The sequence below is a fragment of the Rutidosis leptorrhynchoides genome, chromosome 1, assembly GCF_046630445.1.
Source record: "Rutidosis leptorrhynchoides isolate AG116_Rl617_1_P2 chromosome 1, CSIRO_AGI_Rlap_v1, whole genome shotgun sequence".
Classification (NCBI taxonomy): Eukaryota; Viridiplantae; Streptophyta; class Magnoliopsida; order Asterales; family Asteraceae; genus Rutidosis; species Rutidosis leptorrhynchoides.
The window spans coordinates 30,417,747-30,432,644 of NC_092333.1; positions in this window are offsets into that span (position 1 = coordinate 30,417,747).

Sequence of the window (14,898 nt, forward strand, 5' to 3'; positions counted from 1 at the left end):
CTCTAAACATATCAAGAAAATGTTTTCTTGATGATTCGGTCTTTTTCTGATATTCTGGTAATTTGACAAATCAAGACCGTGCCATTACAATTTCCTTCTTAGAACATTAACTATGTTCATTCCAAAATTCATATCTACAAATTCTGGACCATTATCCGCTTGACTTAAGGTCGAGAAGAGAAAATGAAAGCATGAAGCTCCGAAATATAATGGAGAATATAAAGCTCGATAGCAACACCGAAATTACAAACCATGTATATCAATGCGTATAGCAATATAAAGACACGGGATAATGAAAAACACTATAACACCAAGGTAATAGTAGAAGAAAATAAATTCCTCCGGTGGCAGATGAAACAGAAGAATGAAGGATACGATAGCTAAGAAAATATCAAGAATTAGAACTAGATTTAGCATTTTCACAACCTTTTGGAAATAAGAATTAAGGAAGAGATTATAGGAATGGTGAAAATAATGGAACGGAAGAGGACAATTTATAACGAAATATCAGACATAGCAATCGAGGCAGATTACGCATTTAATCAAAGAAAATCTTAATCTCCTTAATTTCCGGAGAATCAAATCTTATATAGATTATGAAAGTTTCTTTGAATTTCGGAAATCAACCGTGGCTACGTCAAGAGTTAAGACGAACCTTAATTTCATCATTTCACTCTTTTACGATAACTTCTTTCATACGCCTCGAGTAATCGAATTGTTTATCCATATTACCTAATGGTAATAAAATTCTACTTATCAACTCGTATTCGGCATGAAAAATGTTCTAACTGTCAACCATGAAAACCCCACTCAAATTTCGGGACAAAATTTCTTTAACGGGTAGGTACTGTGACAAACCAGAAATTTTCGACCAAATTTAAACTTTAATCTTTATATGATTCCGACACGATAAGCAAAGTTTGTGTAGTGACCCGAACTTTTCCATGTTTATATATATTAATTGAGATTGATATTTACATGACTAAATGTTTCCAACGTGTTAAGCAATCAAACTTGTTAAGACCTGATTAAATGAAATAAGTTTCATATAGACAATTGATCACCCAAGTTGACCGGCGATTCACGAACGTTACAAAATTGTAAAAACTACATATTGTGGTATATATAGACATATATATATGGTTTACATGAGATTATGATGAGTAAGTATCTCACTAAGTATATTAACAATGTGTGATATACATAAGAAATGAGATTACTAAGTTAAGAAACTCGAAATGATATATATAACGATTATCGTTATGATAACGTCTACTAAATATATATGTATCATATTAAGATATTAATACACTATATTTAACATGATAAAATGATATTTAAATATATCATTAAGTGTGCTAACAATGAACTACATATGTAAAAACAAGACTACTAACTCAAGAATTACGAAACGAGACTTATATGTAACGATTATCGTTGTAACGATATTTTAATGTATATATCATATTAAGAGATATTCATACATCATAATATCATGATAATATAATAATTTAACATCTCATTTGATATAATAAACATTGGGTTAACAACATTAATTGAGATCGTTAACTTATAGGTTTCAAAACAACACTTACATGTAACGACTAACGAAGACTTAACGACTCCATTAGAATGTATATACATGTTGTGTTTTGATATGTATTCTTACACTTTTGAAAGACTTCAAGACACATATCAAAGTACTTCTACTTAACAAAAATGCTTACAATTACATCCTCGTTCAGTTTCATCAACAATTCTACTCGTATGCACCTGTATTCGTACTCGTACAATACACAGCTTTTAGATGTATGTACTATTGGTATATACACTCCAATGATCAGCTCTTAGCAGCTCATGTGAGTCACCTAACACATGTGGAAACCATCATTTGGCAACTAGCATGAAATATCTCATAAAATTACAAAAATATTAGTAATCATTCATGGATTATTTACATGAAAACAAAATTACATATCCTTTATATCTAATCCATATACCAACGACCAAAAACACCTACAAACACTTTCATTCTTCAATTTTCTTCATCTAATTGATCTCTCTCAAGTTCCTTCTTCAAGTTCTAAGTGTTCTTCATAAATTCCATAAGTATAGTTTTATAAAAATCAAGAATACTTTTAAGTTTGCAAGTCTACTTCCAAGCTTTCTAATTCATTCCAAGTAATCATCTAAGATCAAGGAACCTTTGTTATTTACAGTAGGTTATCTTTCTAATTCAAACTTTGATTCAATTTCTACAACTATAACAATCTTATTTCGAGTAAAAATCTTACTTGAACTGTTTTCGTGTCATGATTCTGTTTCAAGAACTTTCAAGCCATCCAAGGATTCTTTGAAGCTAGATCCATTTTTTTCATTTCCAGTAGTTTTATCCAGAAAACTTGAGGTAGTAATGATGTTCATAACATCATTCGATTCATACATATAAAGCTATCTTATTCGAAGGTTTAAACTTGTAATCACTAGAACATAGTTTAGTTAATTCTAAACTTGTTCGCAAACAAAAGTTAATCCTTATAACTTGACTTTTAAAATCAACTAAACACATGTTCTATATCTATATGATATGCTAACTTAATGATTTAAAACCTGGAAACACGATGAACACCATAAAATCGGATATACGCCGTCGTAGTGAAACCGGGGGCTGTTTTGGTTTGGATAATTAAAAACTATGATAAACTTTGATTTAAAAGTTGTTCTTCTGGGAAAATGTTTTTTCATATGAACATGAAACTATATCCAAAAATCTTGGTTAAACTCAAAGTGAAAGTATGTTTTTCAAAATGGTCATCAAGATGTCGTTCTTTCGACGGAAATGACTACCTCTTTAGTAATTGACATGTAACTTAAATTTCCAACTATAAACCTATACTTTTTCTGTTTGGATTCTTAAATTAGAGTTCAATATGAAACCATAGCAATTTGATTCACTCAAAACGGATTTAAATTGAAGAAGTTATGGGTAAAACAAGATTGGATATTTTTGATCTTTTTAGCTACGGGAAATGTTTAACAAATCTATACAAATCATATCCTAGCTAACTTATATTGTATTGTACATGTATTCTAATATATTATGTAATCTTGGGATATCATAGACACGTATGCAAATGTTTTGACATATCATATCGACCCATGTATATATATTATTTGGAACAACCATAGACACTCTATATGCAGTAATGTTAGAGTTAGCTATACAAGGTTGAGGTTGATTCCAAAAATATATATACTTTGAGTTGTGATCTAGCCTGAGACGTGTATACACTGGGTCGTGGATTGATTCAAGATAATATATATCGATTTATTTCTGTACATCTAACTGTGGACAACTAGTTGTAGGTTATTAACGAGGACAGCTGACTTAATACACTCAAATCTTTAAAACATAATAAAAATGGTTGTAATTATATTTTGATCATACTTTGATATATATGTACATATTTGTATAGGTTCATGAATCGATCCGTGGCCAAGTCTTATTTCCGAGGAAGGAAATATCTGTGAAAGTGAGTTATAGTCCCACTTTTAAAATCTAATATTTTTGGAATGAGAATACATGCAGGTTTTATAAATGATTTACCAAATAGACACAAGTACGTGAAACTACATTCTATGGTTGAATTATCGAAATCGAATATGCCCCTTTTTATTAAGTCTGGTAATCTAAGAATTAGGGAACAGACACCCTAATTGACGCGAATCCTAAAGATAGATCTATTGGGCCTAACCAACCCTATTCAAAGTACCGGATGCTTTAGTACTTCGAAATTTATATCATATCCGAAGGGTGTCCCGGAATGATGGGGATATTCTTATATATGCATCTTGTTAATGTCGGTTACCAGGTGTTCACCATATGAATGATTTTTATCTCTATGTATGGGATGTGTATTGAAATATTAAATCTTGTGGTCTATTGTTACGATTTGATATATATAGGTTAAACCTATAACTCACCAACATTTTTGTCGACGTTTAAAGCATGTTTATTCTCAGGTGAATACTAGGAGCTTCCGCTGTTGCATACTAAAATAAGTACAAGATTTGGAGTCCATGTTTGTATGATATTGTGTAAAAACTGCATTCAAGAAACATATGTCGATGTAATATATTTCTATTGTAAAACATTATGTAATGGTCGTGTGTAATCAGTATATTTTAGATTATCATTATTTGATCATCTACGTAATGTTTTTAAAACCTTTATTGATAAAATAAAGGTTATGGTTGTTTTAAAAATGAATGCAATCTTTGAAAAACGTCTCATATAGAGGTCAAAATCTCGCAACCAAATCAAGTAATATGGAACGTTTATAATCAATATGAACGGGACATTTCAGTTGGTATCCGAGCGTTGGTCTTAGAGAACCAGAAAATTTGCATTAGTGTGTCTTATCGAGTTTGTTAGGATGCATTAGTGAGTCTGGACTTCGACCGTGTTTTCTTTAAAAATGATTGCTTAACATTTTTGTTGGAAAATATATATTATTAACATGTAAATATTATGTGATATATTAATCTCTTAACATGTTTAATATTGTGTGATAGATGTCTACCTCTATCACAAATCCCATTGACTCACTTAATAATAACGAAGAGTCGAATATATATTGGCAAGATTTACAAGTTCCCGAAGAACCGGAAGAAGAGGAAACGGAACCGGAAGAAGAGGAACCGGAAGAAGAAGAACCATAAGAAGAGGAACCGGAAGAAGAAGAGGTTCCGGAGGGGGGGAATAGTAGGAACCACAGAAAACCGGTCAAATAAAAGAAAATCTTCAACCAATGGACCAAAGTTAATAATGGTCAATGGTGTTTCTGCTAAGGAAGCAAAATATTGGAAAAATTACCAATTTTTCGATGAATCGGATCCTGATGAGGATTCCGATGATGTTATAGAAATTACCCCGACCCAATTTAATGAGGCAAAAGAAAATAATAAGGGAAAAGGCATCAAAATAGAGAAATCTGATTCCGACCCCGATGAACTTTATATGTACCGTCAACACCCGTATTTCAATATCGTGACAATAACCCGGGAACCTCTAAACCACCAGGTTTTTCTAAACCAATGTGGAAAACAATGACTCGTATTAGAGGAACATCATATATCCCTAGAAGATTAGGAAAAAGAACCAAGTCCAAAGAAGAAGAAACCAGTGATTCAGATTAGAGGGATGTGAGCATGCTGTGTAATAAATGTATTGTAGTGTGCTTGTACTTTTATGTTCTATGTAAAAATTGCTTGTATTGTTTGTTTTTACGAATCTAATCCTTGTCTATTTTACAGTATAAAAACAAAATGGACGTTAAAGGTAGACAACCGAATATTTTAGAAGACCTACCAGAGGATATGATTGAGGAAATCTTGTCTAGAGTCGGTCAGAATTCATCAGCACATTTAGTTATGGCGAAATTAACTTGTCAAACATTTGAAAGACTTTCCAGAAATGCCTTAGTTTATAAAAGGCTTTCCTTTGATAGGTGGGGTATATCACATTGGGGAGACTTTAAGTTACGCCGTGTTTTCTTTAAAGCGTTAAATGCGGGGAACCCAAATGCAATTTTACGCTACGGGTTAAGAACCTATTTTGACTCAACATATCCCAACATAGGATTTCGTGAATTAGAAAGAGCTTCTAACATGAAACATAAAGAAGCATGTTATGCTTACGGGTTAGTGATGTTCGCTTCTTATCAAAGTGAGAAAAAGAACATCAGATTGCAGCTTTTAAATAAAACTTTCCCACAAGTGACGGATTCAGTAGTTGGGGTGAGAAACAAGGTTTTTAGATTATTGCGGGGCTGTTGGACATTACGAAACCCTAGTCCTTTTGACGACATTACAACATGCTGCCTAGCCAATGGTCATAACGGTTATTTTCCACAAGACCAAGGATGGGAAGTCGTCTTAGTAAAACCAGAATGCATGATTTGTTTTTGGACTTATGAATTACGTGTCTTTATTTCCTTTGCTGAACAACTTGCGTATTAACTAGATTTATCTTCAAAACTGTTCTGTATCATAGTGTACTATATTTCATGTTATATGTAATATAGCAAAGTTGTAAGTTTGAAGAATATTTGTATGTGATATATTATTATAATCAGTTTTTCATATGGAATTGTAGTAGTTGAATTGTATATTAGCTACTAAGTATGAACTTAACGGGTAGGTAGTACCTGAATTTAAACTTATAAAACGCTAATATGAAGAAAAAGCTTTTATAAATGAGTTCATATTATGCTACGAGATACTATTGACTACTCTTAATATTCTGTATGATTAACTTGTTTCATTTGACTATTTTGAAGGAAATGACACCGACTACTCGACACACCTTGAATATGAGCGAAGAGGAATTTCGTGCCTTTCTTGCTTCAAACATAGCCGCAGTACAGGCCGCGCTACATACCAACAATAACTCTGAATCTAGCAATACAGCTAACGGTGCAAGAAATCGTGTAGGATGCTCCTACAAGGAATTCACTGCCTGCAAACCTTCAGAATTTGATGGGACCGAAGGACCAATCGGATTGAAACGGTGGACCGAGAAAGTTGAATCGGTGTTTGCCATAAGTAAGTGTGCTGAAGGAGACAAAGTGAAGTACGCTACGCATACCTTCACAGGTATTGCGTTAACATGGTGGAATACCTATCTAGAGCAAGTGGGACAAGATGCTGCTTACGCGCTACCGTGGTCAGCATTCAAGCACTTGATGAACGAGAAGTACCGTCCCAGAACCGAGGTCAATAAGCTCAAGTCAGAACTTAGAGGGTTACGAACACAGGGATTCGATATTACTTCGTACGAAAGACGATTCACAGAATTGTGCCTATTGTGTCCAAGAGCGTTCGAATATGAGGAAGAGAAGATCGACGCGTTTGTGAAAGGGTTACCGGAGAGAATCCAAGAAGATATAAGTTCACACGAGCCTGCCTCCATACAAAAGGCATGTAGAATGGCTCACAAACTAATGAACCAGATTGAGGGAAGAATTAAAGAACAGGCGGCCGAAGAGGCCAACGTGAAGCTAGTCAAAAGAAAGTGGGAGGAAAACGGTGATAAGAGTCACCAAAACAACAACAACTATCCCAACAATCGCAACTACAACAAACGGCACAACAACAACAACAACAACAACAACAACTACAACAATCATCCCAACAACAATAACAACCGCAACAACAACAACAATCAGAAGCAGCTATGCCAAATGTGTGAAAAGTATCACTCGGGGTTCTACACCAAATTTTGCAATAAGTGTAAAAGAAATGGTCATAGCGCGGTGAAGTGTGAGGTCTACGGACCAGGGGTTAACAGAACGAAAGGAATAAATGGTGTCGGAACGAGTAATGGCGGAGCAAGTAGTGTCGGAGCAAGTTATGCCAATGTAGTTTGTTATAAATGTAGAAAACCGGGCCACATTATTAGAAATTGCCCGAACCAAGAGAACACGAATGGACAAGGCCGCGGAAGAGTTTTCAATATTAATGTGGCAGAGGCACAGGAAGATCCGGAGCTTGTTACGGGTACGTTTCTTATTGACAATAAATCTGCTTACATTTTATTTGATTCGGGTGTGGATAGAAGCTATATGACTAGAGATTTTTGTGCTAAATTAAGTTGTCCATTGACGCCGTTGGATAGTAAATTTTTACTCGAATTAGCAAACGGTAAATTAATTTCAGCAGATTATATATGCCGGAATCGAGAAATTAAACTGGGTAGCGAAATATTTAAGATTGATTTGATACCAGTAGAGTTAGGGAGTTTTGATGTAATAGTTGGCATGAACTGGCTGAAGGAGATGAAATCAGAGATCGTATGTTACAAAAATGTAATTCGCATTGTACGAGAAGAAGGAGAACCCTTAATGGTGTACGGAGAAAAGGGCAACACGAAGCTACATCTTATTAGTAATTTGAAGGCACAAAAACTAATAAGAAAAGGTTGCTATACTATTCTAGCACACGTCGAGAAAGTACAAACTGAAGAAAAGAGCATCAATGATATTCCCGTCGCAAAAGAATTTCCCGATGTATTTCCGAAAGAATTACCGGGACTACCTCCACATCGAACCGTTGAATTTCAAATAGATCTTGTACCAGGAGCTGCACCAATAGCTCGTGCTCCTTACTGACTCGCACCCAGCGAGATGAAAGAACTACAAAGCCAACTGCAAGAACTATTAGAACGTGGTTTCATTCGACCAAGCACATCACCATGGGGAGCTCCTGTTTTGTTTGTCAAGAAGAAGGATGGTATATTTAGGTTGTGTATTGACTACAGAGAGTTGAATAAACTTACCATCAAAAACCGTTATCCACTGCCAAGAATTGACGACTTATTTGATCAACTACAAGGCTCGTCGGTTTATTCGAAAATCGATTTACGTTCTGAATATCATCAAATGCGAGTAAAGGAGGATGATATTCCAAAAACTGCTTTTAGGACGCGTTATGGTCATTAAGAGTTTATGGTTATGCCGTTTGGATTGACTAACGCACCAGCTGTGTTCATAGACCTTATGAACTGAGTGTGTGGGCCATATCTTGACAAGTTTGTCATTGTTTTGATCGATGACATACTTATTTACTCAAAGAATGATCAAGAGCACGAAGAACATTTGAGAAAAGTGCTAGAAGTATTGAGGAAAGAAAAACTGTACGCTAAGTTTTCAAAGTATGCATTTTGGTTGAAAGAAATTCAATTCCTCGGTCACATAGTGAACAAATAAGGTATCCAGGTGGACCCGGCAAAGATCGAAACTGTTAAAAAGTGGAAAACCCCAAAAACTCCGAAGCATATACGTCAATTTTTAGGATTGGCTGGTTACTACAGAAGATTCATCCAAGATTTCTCCAAAATAGCAAAACCCTTGACTGCATTAACGCATAAAGGGAAGAAATTTGAATGGAAGGATGAACAGGAGAAGGCGTTTCAGTTATTGAAGAAAAAGCTAACTACGGCACCTATATTGTCATTGCCTGAAGGGAATGATGATTTTGTGATTTATTGTGACGCATCAAAGCAAGGTCTCGGTTGTGTATTAATGCAACGAACGAAGGTGATTGCTTATGCGTCTAGACAATTGAAGATTCACGAGCAAAATTATACAACTCACGATTTGGAATTGGGTGCTGTTGTTTTTGCATTAAAGACTTGGAGGCATTATTTATATGGGGTCAAAAGTATTATATATACCGACCACAAAAGTCTCCAACATATATTTAATCAGAAGCAACTGAATATGAGACAACGCAGGTGGATTGAACTGTTGAATGATTATGATTTTGAGATTCGATACCACCCAGGGAAGGCGAATGTGGTAGCTGACGCTTTGAGTAGAAAGGACAGAGAACCTATACGGGTAAAAGCTATGAATATAATTATTCGTACTAACCTTACTACTCAAATAAAGGAGGCGCAACAGGGGGTTGTAAAAGAAGGAAAGTTGAAGAATGAGATACCCAAAGGATCAGAGAAACATATTAATATTCGGGAAGACGGAACCCGATATAGGGCTGATAGAATTTGGGTACCAAGGTTTGGAGATGTGAGAGAAATGGTACTTAAGGAAGCACATAAAACCAGATATTCAATACATCCCGGAGCGGGGAAGATGTATAAAGATCTCAAGAAACACTTTTGGTGGCCGGGTATGAAAGCCGATATTGCTAAATATGTAGAAGAATGTTTGACGTGTTCTAAGGTCAAAGCTGAACATCAGAAACCATCAGGTCTACTACAACAACCTGAAATCCCGAAATGGAAATGGGAAAACATTACCATGGATTTCATTACTAAATTGCCAAGGACTGCAAGTGGTTATGATACTATTTGGGTAATAGTTGATCGTCTCACCAAGTCAGCACACTTCCTGCCAATGAGAGAAGATGACAAAATGGAGAAGTTGGCGCGATTGTATTTGAAGGAGGTTGTCTCCAGACATGGAATACCCGTCTCTATTATCTCTGATAGGGATGGTAGATTTGTTTCAAAGTTCTGGCAGACGTTGCAACAAGCATTGGGGACTCGTCTAGACATGAGTACTGCCTATCATCCACAAACTGATGGGCAGAGCGAAAGGACGATACAAACGCTTGAAGACATGCTACGAGCATGTGTTATTGATTTCAAAAACAGTTGGGATCGACACCTACCGTTAGCAAAATTTTCCTACAACAATAGTTATCATTCTAGTATTGAGATGGCGCCGTTTGAGGCACTTTATAGTAGAAAGTGCAGGTCTCCAATTTGTTGGAATGAAGTGGGGGATAGATAGATTACGGGTCCGGAGATAATACAAGAAACTACCGAGAAAATCATCCAAATTCAACAATGATTGAAAACTGCCCAGAGTCGACAAAAGAGCTACGCGAACAGTAAAAGAAAAGATATAGAGTTTGAAATTGGAGAAATGGTCATGCTTAAGGTTTCACCTTGGAAAGGCGTTGTTAGATTTGGTAAACGGGGGAAACTAAATCTAAGGTACATTGGACCATTCAAGATTATAGATCGTGTCGAACCAGTAGCATACCAACTGGAGCTACCTCAACAACTCGCGGCTGTACATAACACTTTCCACGTCTCGAATTTGAAGAAATGTTTTGCTAAAGAAGATCTCACTATCCCGTTGGACGAAATCCAAATCAATGAAAAACTTCAATTCATTGAAGAACCCATCGAAATAATGGATCGTGAGGTTAAGAGACTTAAGCAAAACAAGATACCGATTGTTAAGGTTTGATGGAATGCTCATAGAGGACCCGAGTTCACCTGGGAGCGTAATATTTACATGACTAAATGTTTCCAATGTGTTAAGCAATCAAACTTGTTAAGACTTAATTAAATGAAATAAGTTTCATATAGACAATTGATCACCCAAGTTGACCGGCGATTCACGAACGTTACAAAATTGTAAAAACTACATATTGTGGTATATATAGACATATATATATGGTTGACATGAGATTATGATGAGTAATTATCTCACTAAGTATATTAACAATGTGTGATATACATAAGAAATGAGATTACTAAGTTAAGAAACTCGAAATGATATATATAACGATTATCGTTATGATAACGTCTACTAAATATATATGTATCATATTAAGATATTGATACACCATATTTAACATGATAAAATGATATTTAAATATATCATTAAGTGTGTTAACAATGAACTACATATGTAAAAACAAGACTACTAACTCAAGAATTACGAAACGAGACTTATATGTAACGATTATCGTTGTAACGATATTTTAATGTATATATCATATTAAGAGATATTCATACATCATAATATCATGATAATATAATAATTTAACATCTCATTTGATATAATAAACATTGGGTTAACAACATTAATTGAGATCGTTAACTTAAAGGTTTCAAAACAACACTTACATGTAACGACTAACGAAGACTTAACGACTCCATTAGAATGTATATACATGTTGTGTTTTGATATGTATTCTTACACTTTTGAAATACTTCAAGACACGTATTAAAGTACTTCTACTTAACAAAAATGCTTACAATTACATCCTCGTTCAGTTTCATCAACAATTCTACTCGTATGCACTCGTATTCGTACTCGTACAATACACAGCTTTTAGATGTATGTAATATTGGTATATACACTCCAATGATCAGATCTTAGTAGCCCATGTGAGTCACCTAACACATGTAGGAACCATCATTTGGCAACTAGCATGAAATATCTCATAAAATTACAAAGATATTAGTAATCATTCATGACTTATTTACATGAAAACAAAATTACATATCCTTTATATCTAATCCATATACCAACGACCAAAAACACCTATAAACACTTTCATTCTTCATTTTTCTTCATCTAATTGATCTCTCTCAAGTTCCATCTTCAAGTTCTAAGTGTTCTTCATAAATTCCATAAGTATAGTTTCATAAAAATCAAGAATACTTCCAAGTTTGCAAGTCTACTTCCAAGCTTTCTAATCCATTTCAAGTAATCATATAAGATCAAGGAACCTTTGTTATTTATAGTAGGTTATATTTCTAATTCAAGGTAATATTTATATTTAAACTTTGATTCAATTTCTACAACTATAACAATCTTATTTCGAGTGAAAATCTTACTTGAACTGTTTTCGTATCATGATTCTGTTTCAAGAACTTTCAAGCCATCCAAGGATCCTTTGAAGCTAGATCCATTTTTATCATTTCCAATAGTTTTATCCATGTTTATTAACCAAGTCTTTGACTCGTGCTCTTTACATTCCACTTTTTCCCCTAGATACTACTTAGACGATTTAAGTGACCAACGGAAAAATATTGTGTACCTATAAATTCTATCGGAGGATATGCATTAAGAAATTGGACTCGACACCTATAGAACTAAGGAACTCAAAACCTATTCATTAAGGAGATATTGTTGCCCTACATTTATGTATAGATTATTGTGAACTAAGAAATTTTCGGTTGAAAACCGATACCCTCCCCTTCGCATCCATGACCTCATGATTATTTGCATGAATCACGCATGTTCCAAATCAACCTCCGTTTCGGTTATCAATTGGGGGTTAAGGGAGACGATGTCTCCTAAGCCATCTTCCGAACTCGCAACGTTAGTTGTAAGTCTCTCTTAGTACCGTCGATTTATTTAGGACTCCGTCCGTATTCATGAACCTCCTAAACCGCGTATGCAAATTCATATAGACTAATCTGTTATCGTATTTATAGATGACATCTTAACTTATTCAAGTAAAGAAGGAAAACGAACAACATCACCATCTTAAGCTCGAACTTTTGAGAAAAGAGCAACTCTATACCAAATTCTCCGAGTGAGAATTTCTGTTGAACGAAGTCCAATTTTCTAGACCATGATGTTAATGGTCAAGGCATTACAATCAATCTCGAAATCAAGCCACATGTAATCAGGGAACTCTCCCAACTCAGACTTGTATTCGTAAAAAAAAAAAAAAAAAAAAAAAAAAATTCTTAGATCTCACCGGTTCTTACCGAAGATTCATTTCTGACTTTTCTCGTGTTACACGACTTTTAAACTCGTTAACTCACTAAGGAAAACTTTAAACCTCTCCGTGTTCGCACCTTGAGCCTGATTCTTCACACCAACATTTCTAGTTAAAAATCGTATAGCAACAGATGGAACTCAAACATGGAAACATTTCTACTTGAACGCCGAAAGGCATACTCTCTCGACTCAAAAATCAACATAACTAAAATTCGTTATTTTGCACGAAGAATTCGAATACTAAACTATAGATCCGATCAATATTCTCGTCATCACGTACCACACTACATACCTCTGTTATTTCACCGTCACCGTCTGATATTACTGGAATTTAAGATAACACACAATCCAGCGATACTTCACTCTTCTTTGACTTAACGCCCTTGTGTTTCTGATAATCGGCCGACTATTATTCAACCCCAAACTATACAACTACGTGTACTATCTCGTTTCTCTTTCAGACTTCAACTTTTGACAACTAGAGGCACGTTATGGCAACCTCGAGATGCAAACTCATCCTATTCTAAGTCCTCATTTCACTCCTATCCTCATCGCTCGCATTCCCGTTAAGGAAACTCCTTGTAACATTTCTCCATGGATAGAGAAACTCCTCATATTACATTAGTATTCGCCACGAGGGTGAATAGTCCTAACGAACATTTTTCGAACCCTAACTGACTTGTTCAAACATATCTTAAGAAATTCTATTCCAACACGGTGTATCTTCGTCATTTATCCTGTATCGAAATACTCGTTTCACTTCTAGTTTTACAAGAAACCCTGGAGACCCGCTTAGCCATGAGTACCACGTACCACCCACAAACCGATGAACCGAGCAAACGAACGATTTACGTCTTGGAAAGACATGTCACAAACTCGTATTGTCACCTTTAGTAGATCACTCGTACAACAGTAGTTACCACTCGTGTGTTCACACGCACTTTCCGAAACCCTATATGACCGCTAATGTCATACCCCTGTTCATTTAACCAAAGCATGTGGCAAGCAAATCACCGAATCTGAACTCCATCAAGAAACAACAATTGAGATCGTTCAAGTCCGAGAAGGGCTCGAGACAACCCATTGTCGCCAGAAGAGTTATACCAAACTTAGAGGAGAACCTCACCAAACCCAGTGTGTAACCGCGTAATATTGGGAAACCGCACCTTGGAAGGGTGTAATCCATTTTGGGAAATCGAGAAAGACTATATCCGCAATATTGAACCTTCTGAAACCTTGGGGCGTATTGGAACCGCTTCCTACCGTTTAGAACTCCTGACTCAATTAAGTTTCCGTTTACCCTACATTTCGTGTAACAAACTTAGAAACGTGTCCTGCGGAACAGGAGCGTGCAATCCTTCTAGATGCACCAACTATTGATGACAAACTCCTCCTCATAGGAAAAACCGGCTGAACTTGTGGATCGTGAAACCAAGCCCTAATACAACGTAACACCCCGACTATCCGGATTCGTGGAATGTCCAGGAAAGTACCTTCAATCATTCGTAGAGTTACTACACTAGGTCTCGAGTAAGTGATATCGACTACTACTTCCAACTAAATTTCGGGACGAAATTTCTTTTGAGGTGTGGATAATGTAACATCCCGCATTTTTCCGTTAAATTATTTTAACGCCCGTCTTTTTCTTTTTAAATAATACCCTTCGTATCTAGATTCGTATCCTTTGTTATGTAACATTTTAAATATTCTCGTTGTTGGAAGATAACGTCTCCCGTACTCTCGTGGAATTTAAAATAATTCGTTTGGTTAATTCACGCACCCGCACCCGAACTAGAGGGACCATTTTTGCCAAGTGATCAAAGGTGTGACTAGGTCAACT